Here is a 19,139-nt window from a genome sequence, read left to right as displayed (position 1 = left end):
ATAAACAAATTTACAAGAAAAAATCAACCCCATCAAAAAGTGAACAAAGGATATTAACAGACACTTTTCAAAAGAAGACACTTATGCAGCCAACAGGCACATGAAAAAATGCTCATCATCACTGGTCATCAGAGAAATGCAAATCAAAACCACAATGAGATACCATCTCACACCAGTTAGAATGGCGATCATTAAAAAGTCAGGAAACAACAGGTGCTGGAGAGCATGTGGAGAAATAGGAACTCTTTTACACTGTTGGTGGGACTGTAAACTAGTTCAACCATTGTGAACTAGTGGAAGACTAGTTGTGGCAATTGTAGAAGACAGTGTGGGGATTGCTCAAGGATGTAGAACTGGAAATACCATTTGACCCAGTGATTCCATTACTGGGTATATACCCAAAGGATTACAAATCATGCTACTGTAAAGACACATGCACACGTATATTTATTGCGGCACTATTCACAATAGCAAAGACTTGGAACCAATCCAAATGTCCATCAATGATAGAGTGGATTAAGCAAATGTGGCACATATACACCATGGAATACTATGCAGCCATAAAAAAGGATGAGTTCATGTCCTTTGTAGTCACATGGATGAAGATGGAAACCATCATTCTGAGCAAACTATCACAAGGACAGAAAACCAAACACTGCATGTTCTCACTCATAGGTAGGAATTGAACAATGAAAACACTTGGATACAGGGCAAGGAACATCACACACCAGGGCCTGTTGTGGGGTGGAGGGATGGGGGAGGGACAGCATTAGGAGAAATACCTAATGTAAATGATGAGTTAATGGGTGCAGCAAACCAACATGGCACATTTATACATATGTTGTGCACATGTACCCTAGAACTTAAAGTACAATAGTAAAACAAACAAACAAACAAAAACAGAGGGAATGTCACTATCATGCCTGTTAAGATTAAAACTGACCTGTTTGGACAGATGGCTGTCATCTCTCCTGATTTCTCTCAAAGTCACGTAACAATCTAGTTTTGTTTTGGTAGTGTGGAACTTTAGCACAGTTGACTCCATTTTGATTTTTGATCTGGTCTATTAGACCCTAGTGCAGGGGCTGAGTCCAAAACAATGACCTACTATGATTTTTATTTAATACCTGTGAAGAGTGGTAAAAGAGAGAGCCAGACACTGGGCGTCGGCACCCAGGAAATCCTTTGTTCACTACTGCTATTTAGCAGTTTCTCTAGTAATAGCTACCAAATTAGTTGTTTCCTAGAAATGAAGGGCTTGGGCTTCATTCAATTATTTGATCCTGAATGCAGCCATGCATTACTTAATGATGGGGAAACATTCTGAGAAATGCATCGTTAGGTGATTTCATCGTTGTGTAAACCTCATGGAGTGTACTTATGCGAATCTAGACGACATAGCCTAGTACACACTTAGGTTGAATGGTATAGCCTATTGCTCCTAGGCTACACTGTATAGCATGTTACTATACTAAATGCTGTATGCTATTGTAGCACAATGTTAAGTATTTGTGTATGTAAACATAGAAAATGTAATGTGTTGCAGTATAACATTATGATGGCTGCAACATCAACAATGTGACTAGGTGATAGGAATACTGCAGCTCAATTATGACTTTCTGGGACCACCCAAGTGTATGTGGTCCATCCTTGAGGGAAACATTGTTATGCAGCACAGGACTATACAGTGTTGTACCAATAATACTGCAATTTATAATGAGCAACAAGGAATTTGTGGATCTGAAATCAGTGATCTATTTATCAGGCAACGTATCTTATGAGTATCTTATCAAGCACCATGATGACCATCTGAGATTGTGACAGCTCATTAATTACCAGTATTATTGCAGTATCCTATTTGCTCCCTCTTTTTCTACCTCTTTCATTGCATCTCCTATGTTCCTACTCCTCACCTGATCACTCATCTCCATCCCTGCTCCTTCTGTGCTATTCTTCAAACATGCTAAGACCACTCCCATCTCATGACATGACTGGCTACATAATATTTGGGACCCAGTGCAAAATGACCTAGGGCTTCTTGCTCAAAAATTACTAAGAATTTTAAGACAGTGACTGCTGAACATTGAAAAAAGCACAGAGTCCTTCTGAGAGTGGGCACCCATGTGAGTATACAGATCACAAACCCTGCCTCATGACCTTTCTATTTGGCATGTCCTCTACCTTGGATCCTGGATGTTCTCTCCCCAGACACCTGCAAGGCTCTCTCACTGTATTCGGGTCTCTGCTCACCAGGATGCCTTCCATGAATACCTTACCTAAGAGATTCATAACCTCTTCCCTCCTTTCTTTACCCTGAATTATCTTTCTTCATAGGGCCCAAAAACTTTTGATAAGTCTTTTTGCTTATTGTCTGTTTCCCTCCACTAGAATGCAAGGCCCAAGAGAGTGGGAACTTTGTCATGTTTATTGCTGTCTCCCCAGTGTCTAGAATAGTGCCTGGCACATAGGGTATGTTTCACAAACATTTGCTGAATGCATGATTAAATGAATCCCATCATTTTAGTCAATGAAAGTCAAGTAGCCTTGTATATTATCTTCCCTTTAAAAACATGCTCTTACACTTCCGATACCTAAAATAAACATTGCCTCTTATGCCTCTTTTCCACAAAATGCTTGTAGTGCTGCATCATTTAGAGTCTACAGAACTGCATAAGGAACATGCAAAATGAAAAAGGAACACCACAAACACCTGATAGAGTCTTTAGTCTTATAGAGCCTTATAAAACCAGTTCTTTGAGAAAAGTCGTCTTTTGAAAAACCTACATAGTTTTATAATCTTCTACTTCAATTTGTATTTATAATTTAAAGCCGAAACAAAGTGTCCAATATCTACATGGAAAACAAGCCTTTTTTGGTTGTTGTTATATGTGATAGAAACAAGAAAGCAGTAGCCTCAGAAGCTTGCACCCATCTCCTCCTCACCACCACTGCTGCCACTCAAATTCTTCTCCTTCCCACTTCCTTTACTATCCTGAGGGAGGGACAAAGGGAAAGGCATAGGAGAAGGGGAAGCCACAGTAGTTTGAGGGATGATGACTGAAATGTAATTTAAGATGCATCATTTTTTATTTCTCTAGAAGTTATTTGCTAATTTTCTAATAAAGGTTTCATATATGTGCCAAAAAACGTTATTTGACAACCCTAGTGATCATGTCTGTGACTTTTCTCTCATCAGATATCAATCATAGCCTTATTCAACTTATGTAGCATGGTTTCCTTTTAGTAAAACTTGTGTCAATAGGTTTCATGTCTTTCATCACTTGGTGTTTACATATTGACTTCTTTATAGTGTTCTTGAACCTTAATTTGAAAACTGGTATTAGCTTTTTAGCAGGCTGGAATTTTCTTTCTTTTCCTTTCTTACAAAGTTCAATCATTTTCAGTGTTTTGCTCATTGGATAGTTTTCTTGACTCTTGAGATCTATAATGCTTAACGATTTTATTATAGCTAGCCTTTATTTTCTTCCTGCAGTAGCCCTTGAAACCTTTTTGATGTAATCTTCCTCTTCAAAAGGTTAGCAAAGCATTGTTGATAAAGAGAAAGTTGCTCAATGTTCAAAGTTCTTTTGGCTTTCTAATGAAGAGTTTTAATTGTTTTTCTTTTTCTAATTTAGGTTTCTTTGCATTAAAAAATAAACATTTCTGAAGGGAATTTTATCATGCACCGTGTAAATGACTTACATCTGACTCCAATTTTTACTTTTAAGCACTATTTTGCCATTTCATTTTTTAATGTCTTGTCTGTGTGATTAATGGTAAACATTCACTGAGCATTCATTATGTTTGAAGAACTAAGATAAACACTTTACTTGCCCTATCTCATTTGAGCCTCACCACAGCCCTATGATATAAGCTCTATTCTTAGACTTATTTTTCAGATGAGAAAATAGACTCAGAGAGCATTCCATCGAAGATAGTATTTGGCAGTGCTGAAATTCAAACTAAAAGAGCCTACACTCTTAACCAGTATATTAAATGCTTCTAAGTGATTCATGCCTTGGACAATTGTCCTTTTACAAGTCCATTATTTCTGCAATTTTCAATCCTGTCTTCACTACAGTTGTTTACTCTTTTGCTAAGGCAGCAAAGCCTTCAGGGCACAGGCTCTGGAGCCAGATAAAGTAGATCTATATGCAGGACCACTGCACATAAGGTATATAATCTTAGGCAAATTATAGCCAGAGTTGTACTACTTAAATAAATCAAAACATCTGATATAGTTTGGCTGTGTCCCTACCCAAATCTCATCTTGAACTGTAGTTTCCATAATCCCCATGTGTCATGGGAGGGACCTGGTGGGAGGTAATTGAAACATGAGGGTTGTTACCTCCATGCTGTTCTCACGATAGTGAGTTGTCACAAGATCTGATGGTTTTATAGGGGACTTTTCCGCTTTTGCTGCACTTATCTCTCCTGCTGCCATGTGAAGAATGATGTGTTTGCTTCCCTTTCTGCCATGATTGTAAGTTTCCTGAGGCCTCCCCAGCCATGTGAAACTGTGAGTCAATTAAAGCTCTCTTCTTTATAAATTACCCAGTCTTGGGTATGTCTTTATTAGCAGCATGAGAACAGGCAAATACAACATCTAAAGTATTTAGAATAGTCTCTGGTATATGAGAATGCCCAACAAATACCTAATTGTATTATTTATTAATTCAACAAATGTAATTACCAAATACTTTATGTTGTTACTAAGTGCCAGGTATCACATTCAATCCTGAATGTAGAGGATGATTAAGATAGAGTCTTACCCTTCGGGTGTTAAAGTCTAGTGGTGGGCCATAAGGGTATGGGTATCATAAGGAAGATACCCATACTTAGAATGGCAGTCCAGATATTGGGTTATCAATCTTAGTTCACTACAGTTAGAGAGCAAGTCTTTAACGAGTGGTTGAGAGTCTGTAACTGAGTTGTAGATATCTCAAATTAGTGCTTTCCCACTAAGGTAGTTCATTTCTCAAGATAGCCTCCATAATCATTGTCACACTATTTGCCCTTTCACAATGTGACTTTTCTAATCTTCTCATCAACAGGTAGTATCTGTTTCCTGTACACTGAATTTGGACTAGCCCCATGACTTGCTTTTACCAATAGAATGTGGTGAAAATGATGCAATATGACTTGCTGGCCTAGACCTTAAGAGGGCTTGCAGATTTCTTTAGACTCTTGGGATCTAGCCTCCATGTACTGAAGCTAGGGCTAGATTATGGGATGATGAGAGATTTGGTGAAAAGAGAGGAACTCAGCCAATCCCTGGCTATTTTCATCACCCTGGCTAGAGTGTGAATTCACATATGGCCCGACATGTGAATGAAGCCCTGGAAGACACAATTGTCTACTTTGCACTTGAGTCCCTACTGAAACTGTACACTTTACTAGTAGAGCATGTGTAACATCTTGTTTTTAAATCAGCTTTTATCAATCAGACTGGCTGCTCCTTAATCTTGCATTCATCCTGTGTCCCCAACACTTAGCCTGGACTGGTCCTTAATGAGAAAAGTGCTGCAGGAAAGAAGTGAGGGTCAGTAGGGATCAGATCAAATTGTCAAGGGCCTTGGAGGCCATGCTAATATAATCTAAGTGTCTGCCACCTGGATGTCCTCAAGTTGCACCATCCTTCTAGGGCCACCCTTTCTTCTAATATTTGAAGTTGCAAAGTCTCCAGCTCCTATTCCATATCCTATGAAAAGCCCAACATCCTCTTCCTCATCCTAAACCTCTCCCACTAAGTATTTCTGGAACTTCAAGGAAGGGGGAGTTGAGTCAGGGACTCCTAGTTCCCTTGATTCCCTCATGTTCACATTTCCTGCTTATCCTGACATTGTCATTCTTTCCTTGACTACTGTCCTCTATGTTGCTTCCCTCTTGATGGATTCTGTCCTACTCTTTTGTTCTCCCAAAACAGCTTGAACACAAGGCTGTGATGGTTGGAAGACGTTTTTCTTTTTCAATTGCTTTCAACATTTTGAATATATAATATATTCTCATAGTTCAAAAATCAAATAATATAAAAGTATGCATAGTAAAAATTCTTACTCCCACCTCTGCCCTCACCTGCCTTATCTCCTACCTTGCCCCACCCTAAGTACTTACTTGATTAGCTTCTTTGATATCCCTCTAGAGTTTACTTATGCAAATGTAACACAATAAAAATATAGACTTTTTTTCTTTCTGTTGAACACTGTTGGCAAAAGCTATGCTGCCTGGTTCCACTTTCAAATCTGTGCTGTCATCTGCTCTCTATGGGGCCTTCCCTGCAGCACAGAAAAAATCTTTCTTTCCAATTTTTCCACAGGGATGATTTCACAATGACAGTATTTTTTGAAGACAAAATTGGGACACAAGGTCTGGGAAGTGGACTTTTTGTAGAATGTGGGACCAGATGATGGCCTTACCCCAGAGAACGTAGGACTAAAGTCTCCACAGCTATTCCAAACTTCCCTGACCCTGAAGGTCAGACTTTTACTCAGGGATAGCAGACTTTTTGTATTGTTTAGACTAACAGACAGTACGAAAGCTCACGAAAGAATTGACAATGATTTAAACTTGAACATTAGACATCACTGTCTTGACATGGGGGATGTATCACTGTCCACCCTTCTCTCAAGGGCTCCTCCCTGGTGCCATCTGACTGGGCCTCCTGCCCTCTGTTGATACCCTGTCCTCCATCTTTTTACTTCCCTTGCAAGTCCTGGCATTCTCTTACTGCTGTCTCCTTGCTTCCAGACTGCCTTGGAAACGCTTGAGTTCCTTTTTGTTTTATATGTGGAACAATTAGCTTTTTGTGGGGAGATCACATATGAGCCACTACTTTGGGAATTTCCAGAAGAAAGAGGGATATCTTGAGCAGCATCTAATTTTAGTAATCGAGACATACTATAACAATTTTCACATGGATAGAAAGGCACCAGAATGCCCCCTTGTTAAGATTAATGAGATCAGATTCTCACTGAACTTACTATCATCTAACAAACATCTTATTATTTGAGTTAATGTGTTTTACACACTTATTCCTTGTATTGTTTTTATGGAAAAGACAATTAGTATTTCCAAAATTTTCCAGCTGTTTTTCTATATTACTCAGTTGCAGTTAGGTTGGGGGCCACGCGACTTGTTCTGGCCAGTGAACTATGAACAGAAGCACTGGTATGTCTCTTCTGGACTGAGGCAATTGAGAGCCTCAGTGCCTTATTCTAACCCTTTCTTCCCCTGCAGCGGAGGCCAAAGGTTCTAGACGGCATAGTTACAAACTATAGAAGGGCCATCTGACCCACCCTGGATTGTGATGTGAGCAAAAAATAAATATTTATTGTGATAATTGAGACGTTTTGGGTATTTGCATTAATATTTAATTGCATATCTGTGTTACTTGAGCCAATATTTTTGGAAATTGATTGAATCTAAAATCTCTAAAACAATAACGTGTGTGTGCATATCTTGATTAGAACATGCATATGTGTCTTCACTTCTGCATGAATTATAATTTGAAAATCTTTATAATTATTTATGCATTTGGACATCCCATGGATGTATAAGAGAATTCCATTATACTTATTCTAGTATCTTAGCACTCCTGTTCTCAAAGCCAGCAAGACATTAAATATTAAATATAAGCTTGTACTGTATTGTCCTTTCATTTACCCCTAGTTCTGTACATTCAGATACAGGTATAATACCCTGTTTTGGGCCACTTTCAAATTTCTTTAGGCCTTCTCAGAAACAATTATGCAAAATTCTAGTTTGAGATTTATTTTCTTAAAGTTTTTCAAGGCAAACTTTCTCAAGATTTTCCAAGTAATCTTTCTCTGTTATAAGGAAAGTAGAATTAATTTAGAAGCTTTCTACTTCACAGCCTGTCCAAAGTTTTTAGTGACCAACCCAGTGTTGTCATTGAACATGGACAATAGCAGGCCCTACTTTGGCTGTTCCAGTACCTTTTCTTCCCTCAGAGCTCAGGTGCTCCCTCACACAAGCAGATTTCAACCGTGAAATCTCCGTCATATTTCTACAGCGGTCACAGAGGTGTTTTATTGGTTTTCTAGGACTGCCTTAACAAAATATCAACACAAAGTGACTTATGAAGCAGAAATGTATCGTCTCCCAAGCTGGAGGCTTGAAGTCTGAGATCAAGGTGTCTGCAGGGCCATTCTCCCTCAGAAGGCACAAGGAAAGGATCTGCCCTGAGCCTCTCTCCTAGCTTCTGGTCGTTCCTTCGTTTGTTGCAGCATAACTCAGTCTTCACATGGCTTTCTCCCTGTGTGTCTGATACTTTCCTTTTTGTAAGGACACTGGTCACATAGGATTAGGGGTCCACCCTACTCCATTACAACTTCATTGTAACTTAGCAAATTGCATCTGCAATAACCCTATTTCCAAGTAAGGTCACATTCTGAAGTATTAGGGGTCAGGACTTCAATGTATAAATTTTGGGGTACATAATTCAACCCATAACAATCATCAGTATTTGTGATATCAATCATATAAACATGATGGTTAGCGGCAAAGGACTTAGTGGCCGACTCATTTGTGTTGGAATCCCATTTGCTGCCATTTGTACCTCTGTTTCCAAAATGGAGTCATTGATTTTTATTTTATACAGTTGTGGAGATCATTACATAATATATGAGTAACATGATATTAGAGTAGAGCTCCTTCTGTCTCAATTTTGGCCGTAGCCTCAAAGACCAAAAACAAAATAATTAATTGCAAAGCATTCACATTCTAAAGTGAGTTGCTAGACCACCTATGCAAGACATGCTTAGAGAGTATAAAACTATTTGGGCTGGTATATGCAACCACTCAGCTCTATTGAAAAAGGAATCAAGGCTGATAAGGCCAGTAGAGGAAAATTGTTTCTTAGCGAGAATTGTTCTTCCTGCTCCCAATGCTTCCCCCTCACCTCAGGTCAGGTGACAGGAACTCTTCAGAGGGCTTGAGGGGAAGTAGGACCTGATGTTTGACTCACACCTGTGAAGATTAAATGTGGAAGGCTACGTTTGGAGTTGCCTGCCTGATACCTGCAGGGGTCCAGATGCTCTGCCACTGACAGCAGAACAATGAAGTGGGGAATTCGCTGTGTGCCCAGTGGGCTGGAGGAATGAAACTAGTCTGGAGTCATTTCAAAAGGCCTTGTCTGAGGGGGCTTCCTGCCAAAAAGAAGTTGGAGTATACCGTCGGATACAGAAACTGAGAGGGATTCAACATTAGCCAGCCTTGTAAGGAGCTGCGGTGGGAAGGCTGCAGTGGAGGTTCTCTGAGGAAGCTCTGCCAGCACCCCAGCAGAGGAAGAATCAGCATTGAGAATCTGCCATACTAAGAGGGCTCGATGCCAAATGACATCCAGACCAGTTTAGAGGCTCTTCCCCTTTCCCAGTTTTACCTCTTCCCAATGGTATTTCCACATAAGAGGATCCCAAGTGGGAGAGAAAGATATGAGAAAGAGAAGGGGAAGAGAAAGGAGAAGGGAAATGGAGAGGCATCTTATAGAAAAATTGAGCAAAGGCCAACCACGTCCTCCTCCAGCCCCAAGGAATCTCAAGATGGGGGTGTACATAAGTGGACAAGAAGCTCACTGGGTTATGTAATATTAACCCCAGATCGGACATTTTACTAAATAAAATGAGATCATTTTGGGGACTGACATGAATTGGAGAACTTTTGATGATCTGAGAGTGACTGATTTTATGATCTGAGACCTGCCTCATTTCATTCATGCAGTAGGGGACAATCTACCCATACAGTTTAAGTAGCATAGGAAAAATAATAAAGGTGTGCTCTGTTTGCATCTTACTGCATTTATCCTAGCAGAAAGTCAGTACCCTGAAACTGTTACTGTTAATCTGATGATGCTGGTAATCATTTCAGTTATAATTTTGACTGAAGAAAAACATACCCATTTTCATGGTGATGTCAATGTATAGTTCCAGAGAAACAGAAATCACTCCAGCAATTTCATGTAGAAAGAGGTGTAATAAGGGTAACTATGTGCTTGTCAAATCATTGGAGAGCTGGAGGAGCAGTCTCTAAACGGAACCTCCAGAAATAACTCCCAGGAGATAACCATCAAGCTGATTTGCTAGGGGAGCTATATCCTCTGTCCCAGTCCTAAATATGTGAAATCAGGAGTATGCCATGGAAACGTTTGGATTCTTGAACACATTGCTATAGTTGCAATCTGAGGATGGTGAAGCCACTGTCATCCTTGCAGCTACTAACTCATAACACTCATAAAGCTGGGCATTGGATATTGGAATGCTATTGCAGAAAAACCCATTGCCTGCATGGTCCTACTCACCAAGCAACAGTAAACATCATAGCAGGCAGGTGGCCCTAGTCTCACTCAAAGCTATTTAATTGGAAGTATGTCACTTACAATCAGAAAGTTAGCTACTAAGGAGTCAGAGAAATCTAATTTTGAGCTTTTCAGCCTCTGCAATACAGGAAAGTAGTATAGAAGGTGTTTGGAATGGTTGCTAAAAGCTAGGGTTTTATATCCATCACTATGGTCCCATGCATATAAAAAGACACATTATGCCATTGGCCCCAGCCTCTGTCAAAGACCAAATACTAGATTCAGCTGGGCTTCTCAAAAATCAACTATATTGAGGTATAATATGCATACGATAAACTGCACCTATCTTAAGTGTGCAATTCAGTGAGTTTGACAGATTTGATGTAAATGTAATCACCACCATAATCAGGATGTGAAATCTTTCCATCATTTCAAAAAGTTCCTTTGTGTTCCTCTGCAGGCAATCCCCTCATTTCTCCCACTCCAAGAAACCAGAGATCTGATTTATGTCACTATTGACTAGTTTTTTCTGTTCCAGAATTTCATGTAAATGAAAGCCTACAGTAATATACAGCTGTTTTTAATATTTGAAAATAGTTTCTTCTCCCTAGCCAAGAATCCAGCATGGCATAGTGGATTAAGGAGGGTCTTTGAAATAAGGCAAACTCAGAGCTGAATCCCAGTTTTCTACCTACAAACTTTGTCCTTGTACAAGTTGCATGTGCTGAGCCCAGATTTCTTGTCTGTAAAATGGTCATTTAAAACAAAAACATCTGTGAAGATTAGAACTAATGTATGAAAAGCACACAATTGGCACTACATAAACAGTAACTATCATTATTCTTCTTGATGACAGCCTATCATTTTCTGTTTATGCTAGTTTTCCAGTCACATTCACAAAAACTACAGTGCTTCTATGGAGCATTTTACTTCTGACTTACGTGCATTACTGCCACAGCAGTAATTAGAAGTTATTCTCTGGAATATCAGATTGCCTAGGTTCACGTGTGGATTCTACCACTTGCTATTTGACCTCATGCAAATTCTGAATCTTTCTGTGCCTGCTTTCTCTTCTGTAAAATGGGAATAATAATAATAATAGCTAGTATTGGTGTGGGAATTAAGTGAGATAACACATATTGCCTTAGTGAGTGCTCCATAAAGGTTAACTATTATTAATATCATTATTATTTGCACATTGACATTTCACTAAGATCTCACAGAGTGCATTGTGCTTCTTTACCTTCACTCAAGCTCCTTTCCCCAAGAGAAGTATCTCTCTCTATTTGACCAACTAAAGTCTCTCATTTCAGCCTCTGGGGACTTCTCTCTCCTATGAAATACACGTGTATCCTCTCACTTGGCACTTATCCCACACTTTCTATTATCATTGAACCACAGAATGTTTGAGATGGAAAAAAATGATTCACTCAAAGCTGTCATTTTACAGCTGGTGTAACAGAGGTCCCATTAGGATCAATTATTTCCCAAGGCCATATCTTTAAAACATAGACCAGGTCAGAATTTGGTCTCCTAACTCTCAGTCCCTATGTCTACAACATGACTTAAAGTACTTAACAGAATTCCTGCACATAATTCCCAGTCGTTTACTGGCTTCTTGCATGAATTCTTAAAATATACTGTGCTCAGTTAGTAATTTTTAGAGCAAAATCCAAGAACTTTGCTTGTTATAGTGCCTAAGCTCTTGTCATTCTCCAAGATTAAAGAAATGATACTCAGACCTGTCAAAATATAATCACGAAGCTTATCAGGAAAATCATCTGAAAATAAGTCATGCATATTGTATGATGTGAGAAGGATATACTATATAGCAGGAGATGCTGCATAGATTTTATGTGGTAGACATAAATTCCTGCTATAGTGTCAGTTCTTTTAGAGATTAGTCATAAATATAAGAAGGCCGCTATGTAATTGCAAGGAAAATACTTATCATTAGTTTAGTCTTTGGGTAAATACTTTAAAAATAAATTTCAGTATCTTTAGCCCAATAAGATAAAAGTCTTTATACTATACCCATACAAAGTAAACACAACTAGATAAAAAGTAAAATACAGGCAAAAACAATCTTGTATTTGTATGCAAGATAGCAGTTATATAGCTTTTCCAGGGCTGAGGTACTGAGGGTATTATCTCTGAGAGTTATGTTTATGTCCACAAGCCACTGTGGACTTTGGTAGGGAATAAATAAGGAAGTCCAGCATGCATATTCTGGGACAGAACTTCTTCTTTCCCAGAGGAAGAACAAGGGAAAGGTATGAGAGAAACCTCCTTTTGTAAAAAGAAAGTAGAAGAGCAATCTCATTTCTCCCAACTTTTCTCTCACAATTTTTAAAATGCTGTGTGTCATGGGTTCCCAAGACTACCCCTCATTTCCAATGATTTGGTAAAAGGACTCAAATAATTTAGCATATATTTGTACTGTGGCTGATATTATTACTATGAAAAGATAGAAAGCCAAATCAAAAAAGGGAAAAGGCACATAAGACAAAGTCAGGAGAAAACCAGGCACAAGCTTCCAAGAGGTCTTTCATAGTGGCATGGCTTAATTCCTTCAGCAGTGAGTTGTGACAACACATGCAAAGTTCTTTCTACTGGGCCAGCTCAGGAGAGACTTGGTGTCCAAGGATTCCTTTATTGAAGGCTTGTCAAATAGGAACCCTCTTCCTACCATATACCAAAATTCCAGGCTCCCCCCCCCATGCAGGTGTTCACCATAAACGTATTGTTTACACAAACAATATAGCCATAGTGAGTCACCTTTGTTATTCAGGTAAATTTTTAAATGTGTGCAGGAAATTTTTTACCAGCCAAATTCCCAGATGCCAGCTAAGGGCTGATCTTGTAATGGGCCTTTCTAAGGATAGCAGGCTCAGGCCTGCTGTGTTAACTATTCTGCTCACACTAATTTCTTCATTCCAGCATTCATAGAGATATAAGAATGACAACTGATGTAATCTCATTTGAGATAACTCATCTGTAGCACAGACAGGCTGACTAGCTTGTTTAAAGTCATATCTAGTTAGTTGGTTAGGATAGTTCACCTGGGACCATAGGTCTGAACCCTTCATTCTGGCTGTTAGTTGGATTACTTGGTTCTTCTCTACTTCATGTTCACTGAGGTAGGCAAGATGCTGGCAGACAACTTCTTTTCACATGTCTGATGCCTTGGTTGGGATGGCTGGAATAGCTAGGCCTAGTGCCATGTCTATGCAGATTTACCAGGGGGATATCTTGGGCTTCCTTATACATGGTGGTTACAGAGACCTGGAGTTCTTACATAATGGTTAGCTTCCCCTAGAGCAAGCATTCTAAGATCCCAGAGGATCACTTGTCACATTCTATTAGTGAAGCAAAGTACTAAGACTTGCTCCAGATTCAAAGTGAGGAGAATTAAACTCAATAGCAGGAATAGCAAATAATCTGCAACCATCTTTAATACATTGCAATAAATAATTTATCGAATAGCTTCACATATATCCATTTCTATTATTCTAGTTATGTACTTTGCATGTTTTATTTCTCTTACTGGATCATACATTCCTTAAGACTAGGAAGCCAGTCTGCCTCAGTGTCCATTTCCCAACAATGTTTAGCAGTACTTTGCTCAAAGCACACATTGAATAATTATTTGTTGAATAACTGAATATTATTAAACGCTACTTCATGCCAAGCACTATACTAAGCTCTTTAATATCTTCTTTAATCCTTACAACCTTGAGAGGTAGGTATTGTTATTATTCCCGTTTTCATGTGAGAAACTGAGGCATAAAGTGGTTATTTGCCCAAGGGCACACAGGTAGTGTCAGGATTTGAACTCAGACTGCCTCTAGAGCATATGCTAAATCATCAGACTCTCCTGCTTTCATCACGGCTGAACTTTGCACAAAGAGAAATCCTTGAAGAATTCAAATGATGATACTGATCTATGCAAAAATTGGAGAGGTCTTAGGTCCTTTATTTAGTTTATTTAGTTCCTTTTTCTATTTACTTTTTGGAGAAGTGGAGTGTTAAGTATGAAGAGAATGACAAAGAATGGTAATAGGCCTAAAAGGCATTCTAATGGGTAAAGCCATGTTACATAATCTTAAATATTACATAATTTTGAGGCATTTGTAATCTTGAAAAACTGTTTTTAAAAAAAAAATTGTGAAATGAACACAAAAGATGAGATTTTTTTAAAAGTACCTGAAAAAATAAGGAAATACTATATCATGATATATGGGCTTTGGATTATGTTTGATCCTGAACAACTGATCATTTTTATTTTTAAAATTATATGTGGTAAGATATAGAGTCTAAGGGTTAAATGTCTGACTTCTGATATATCTGTCATTGGAAAAATAATTAGGATTAGACACTTTTTTCTTTGATGGCCGGGCGTGGTGGCTCACGTGTGTAATCCCAGCACTTTGGCAGGCTGAGGCAGGTGGATCACTTGAGGTCAGGAGTTTGAGACCAACCCGACCAACATGGTGAAACACTGTCTCTACTAAAAATACAAAAATTAGCTGGCATGGTGGCGGGCACCTGTAATCCCAGCTACTCGGGAGGCTGAAGCAGAAGAATCGCTTGAACCTGGGAGGCAGAGGTTGCAGTGAGCCGAGATGGTGCCACTGCATTCCAGCCTGGGTGACAAAGCTAGGCTCTATCTCAAAAAGACAAACAACACCAACAAAACTCTTTTCTTTGAAATAGTAATGGTAAGTGATTAAGTCCCCACCAAGGCAGCAATGTTACAGAAGACTCTTCCCTGGGAGAGTAGATACTTCTGATTGGAAGCATTGAATGTGGAATGCAGAGTATCTGAAAGTAGAGGAGGAAGGGGCAAGAGAAAATCCTAAACTAAAGAGGAGGACAAGTATGAGGAGCGGGGAGGTTAAATCATAAAAGTTTTCCATGGGAAGTTTTCCCTGCGATGGTGACTGCGGCCAACAGGACTCTCAGATAGGTTCTGCTGTGAATAACAGAAAATATAGGATGATAAAGGCTGGAACACATTGGAAATTTATTTTTCAATTTGGACACAACATGGACACAACAACCTGTCTGGAGGAGAGCAGTCCAGAGCTTTATGGTGGCTCCACGGCTTTTAGGAGACGTATCTTTTTCTATCTCATGCTCTGTACTATGGACTGACACAAGCCCATTTGGTCCCATACAACTCTTAGGTTGCTTTTGGTAGAAAATACTAGATTTGAGATGAAAGTATCAGTTGCTTCTTCAACCTTGCTATCAGGTTGTATGGAAAGCAAGTCGCAGACCAAATTCTGCCACAAAAGCAATCATTTATTTTAAAAAATTTAATTATAAGCAAGCATAAGAATAGTTTATCTTGTCTTTTCTTTCAATTGAAGGGAGTCTTGGCTCTCTTTCCTCCAATCTCTAATCTCACCTGACATGAAAAATTGAACCAAGTCAGGTATGACAACATTCTAGAAGCAGGAATCTGTTTTCTGCGTAGTCAGCATAAGGTAGCTAAAAAGCCCTTAAAACCAAATACTGAACCTAGGATCATTTAGAGATTAAGCCACGGGCATTATTCCTAAAGGTACAGACCACAGACCACAGGTCACACTGGATTCTTTTTTTTTTCCCTGAGACGGAGCCTCGGTTTGCTACCCAGGCTGGAGTGCAGTGGTACACTCTCTACTCACTGCAAGCTCCGCCTCCCGGGTTCACGCCATTCACCTGCCTCAGCCTCCCGAGTAGCTGGGACTACAGGCGCCTGCCACCACGCCTGGCTAATTTTTTCTATTTTTAGTGGAGATGGGTTTTCACCGTGTTAGCCAGGATGGTCACAATCTCCTGACCTCGTGATCCACCCGCCTCAGCCCCCCAAAGTGCTGGGATTACAGGCATGAGCCACCGCGCCTGGCCACACTGGATTCTTTTATTCTACTCATTCAAAGGTGGGGAGTGTCTCTAAAATATTTTAGCTAACCTTATACCTTAAATATCATTAATTTAGCCAATGACAATTCCTTTCTAGCATTCACTAGTAGGCTGTTAATTTTATTTACCCTTAAAAGCCCATTTCTGAAATTCACTGAGAATATTAATAAACACCCAGATATGAATGACAGAAACAGTCACTTCTATGATATAGGCTTTTTAATTAGAACATTAATGCCACCCCTGGAGTGCAAATTTTCAACTGAAATTTTGACTGACTGCCTTTGGGTTGTAACTTAACCTGAATTGGACAAAATATATTAATTAAATACAATTGCCATCCTCAAAACATAGCTTGTACACATGCTTCTGCTTAGATCCCATTGGCAGGAACTTGGTAACGGCCACATCCAGCTTCAAAGGAGGCTGGGAAATGCAACCTTTATTCTAGGAAGCCATGTGCCCAGATATGATAGGTATTATTGCCAACGGAGAAGAAATGAACAGATATTTTGTGAACCTTGGAAGGTTTCCTGTGCAGAGGGACTTACCATAGTTGCTCAACGCTTTCACTTGCATTGCAAAAATTAAATCCTACTCCACCCTCAGACTATGGGAAACTTTCCAGGTATGAAAAATACTCTTATGTCTTCCCAGAAATGGGTTAGAGCTGGCGTAATTGCTTAATGGTAGATAGATGTATTAAGGCAAAAATTTCCATTAATTATTATCCTATATTCTAGGTTAAAATGCCAACTCTGCATTTTAACAAGATTGCCAGATGATTACTAAGTGCAGAAAAATTTGAGAAGGACTGTTTTTGAATGTTTCCCTCTCTTTCCTCAACATATGTATACTTAAACATCCTGTGGTTGAGGCCAAATCGTTTCCCCCAGCAGGGCAACTTTAATCTAGAGCACAAAAGTAAGTCTGGGAGAATCCATGAACAAGTGGTACATTGTAATTTAGGTAATCAATTACTTAACATTTCATGCAGATTAGATTATCTTATGGAAAAAGCAATTAGTGTATTTTTTGGACTATAATAAGGAAATAATAAAAAGAATATATTAAAAGTGGATCTAGCCGGATAATAAAACTCTAGATAATTTCTTTTTCCAAATTTGTCACACTTTTCAAAAATTTCTTTTATGAACAAACTATTTTAAAGTGGAAAAAATTGTTGTTTGAAAATGTTATGAAAACATATTTGTTTTAGCTTTAACAATCAGTTAGACAATTGAATAAAAAATAAATCTCTCACTGGTTTGGAAGTTAACAGCTATGGAATGGGATATTATGAATCCACCCAAGACAAGCTTCTGCCATTGCCAAAGTAAACTGCTTATTCACAGGAATTGAGACATGCTTATTTTGGAGTACTTTTCTTAATTGCCGACTTTTGCAACTCAAAAATTTTAATGTCATTTCCAAACATTGTTTTAAAAGTATTTTCAAATTGAAACTTGGCACAGGAGTTTAATAAAATTTTATTCTGGTAATTGAAATGGTTCAATTCAACCACATTTATTGGACAGCTGAAAGTGGCGTAACTCTGAATCATTTTTTATTTTTTCATTTTGGAGGGAACATACAAAGGAATTAAAAGACCTGGTCCCTACATTTGGGAACTCACTTTGGAGGCCTTTTGTAAAATTATTTTGTAACCCTCTTTCAAAATTAAGATTTAAGTGTGTTTAAATAATTTTCTCCTAGTTGGATATTTTTATAATTCTATATATTCTTCTAAAAACCTATAATATATCTGACTGATCTGATGTAAAAACAAGAAGAAATTCTAGCTTCAAAGGTCAAAATGATTATAAAGGTCATAATTTCACAATAGCAACTATAGAAACACATTGAAGGCATTGAGTCTTTCTCCTGTTGCTTCTGGAGAAAGATGAAGAAGGATAAATGAAGGGAACAGATGGAGCATGGCATTTCCCTAATCCATTTTTGGTAGCAACTCTGACAGGTGAACTTGCAATGGAAAATTTGTGCCTGATCCTTGACTCTTGAAACAAATTTCCCCCCAAAAAATTTTTACTGTAGTGATGGGATTAAACTCAGTAAAAACAATCTAGGATTAGTGAGGAAGATTCCATATTCTATTGGAGGATTTGTAAAAAATTCTAATTCTTTGACATTTTAATTTGTGGAATGGGCCAGGTGCGGTGGCTCACGCCTGGAATCCTAGCACTTTGGGAGGCAGAGGCTGAGATTAGGAGTTTGAGACCAGCCTGGCCAACATGGTGAAACCCTGTCTCTACTAAAAATACAAAAATCTCTACTAAAAATACAGATGCGTGGGTGTGGTGGCATGCATCTGTAATCCCAGCTACTCAGGGAGGCTGAGGCAGGAGAAGCACTTGAACCTGAAGTGGAGGTTGCAGTGAGCCGAGATTGTGCCACTGCACTCCAGTCTGGGCCAGAGGGCAAGACTCTGTCTCAAAAAAAAAAAAAAAAAAAAAAAAAAAAAAAATTGTGGAATGATTAGTATAGATGTTAATTTTTATGCACAGTTTTGTTAATAAAGAATTCTTTCTCTTTTGAAAAACGAAAACCAGGAAATTAAAATCATAAAATTAAAAGTTGAAAGGTTCTTTTTTGGTTGGAAAGAATTAGAAACTCACTCAAACTAGCTTAGAAAAGAAGATTAATTTCAGTGTTACAGATACATCACAGAACTGTGTGAAACTGGGCCTCATACAAACTAGAAAGCTGTTTAGAACCAATATTAATTCTCTCTCAGTTAATCTCAGTTTCATTTTCCACAACTATACCACTTTCATCTCTCTAAAAATCAGTTTCATTTGCTTACTTAGCATCTTGCAAATGGCTTCCTCCACCACTAAGCTGACATGACTGTGCCACTCCAATGTCCACCCCCGACTCGTAAGAGTCTCTATAT

The sequence above is a fragment of the Papio anubis genome, chromosome 4, assembly GCF_008728515.1.
Source record: "Papio anubis isolate 15944 chromosome 4, Panubis1.0, whole genome shotgun sequence".
NCBI classification, from domain to species: Eukaryota; Metazoa; Chordata; class Mammalia; order Primates; family Cercopithecidae; genus Papio; species Papio anubis.
This window is presented reverse-complemented; position numbering follows the sequence as displayed.